Raw genomic sequence first — 374 nt, 5'->3', positions numbered from 1 at the left:
CCCCATACAGGTACGAGGTGTGGGGCTGCCCCACTGCGACCCACGGGACCCCCAGCACTGCCCTATAGACCCCATTACTGCCCTATAGACCCCGTCACTGACCCCATACAGGTACGAGGTGTCCCCATTCACCCCATAGATCACCCCATAGCTCCCCATTCACCCCATAGATCACCCCATAGACCCCCATTCCTGCCCCATAGACCCCATTCCTGCCCCATAGCTCCTCATTCACCCCATAGATCACCCCATAGCTCCCCATTCACCCCATAGATCACCCCATAGCTCCTCATTCACCCCATAGATCGCCCCATAGCTCCCCATTCCTGCCCCATAGCTCCCCATTCACCCCATAGATCACCCCATAGACCCCC

General features: G+C 58.6%; 1 protein-coding gene across 3 annotated transcripts in view; it reads left to right on the top strand.

The window, feature by feature from the left end:
- LOC107307803 overlaps nucleotides 1–374 on the top strand; it is a 7,248-nt gene that overhangs the window by 3,043 nt on the left and 3,831 nt on the right. Inside the window, exon 1 of one of the 3 annotated variants that reach the window (XR_001552515.1) lies at nucleotides 33–111. The exons of the other annotated variants lie outside the window; for them this stretch is intronic. The gene's annotated coding sequence lies outside the window, so the exon portion shown is untranslated. Of the gene's footprint in view, nucleotides 1–32; nucleotides 112–374 lie in introns of those variants that run through there. 3 annotated transcript variants of the gene reach the window in all.

The sequence above is a fragment of the Coturnix japonica genome, unplaced genomic scaffold, assembly GCF_001577835.2.
Source record: "Coturnix japonica isolate 7356 unplaced genomic scaffold, Coturnix japonica 2.1 chrUnrandom940, whole genome shotgun sequence".
Classification (NCBI taxonomy): Eukaryota; Metazoa; Chordata; class Aves; order Galliformes; family Phasianidae; genus Coturnix; species Coturnix japonica.
This window is presented reverse-complemented; position numbering and strand designations above follow the sequence as displayed.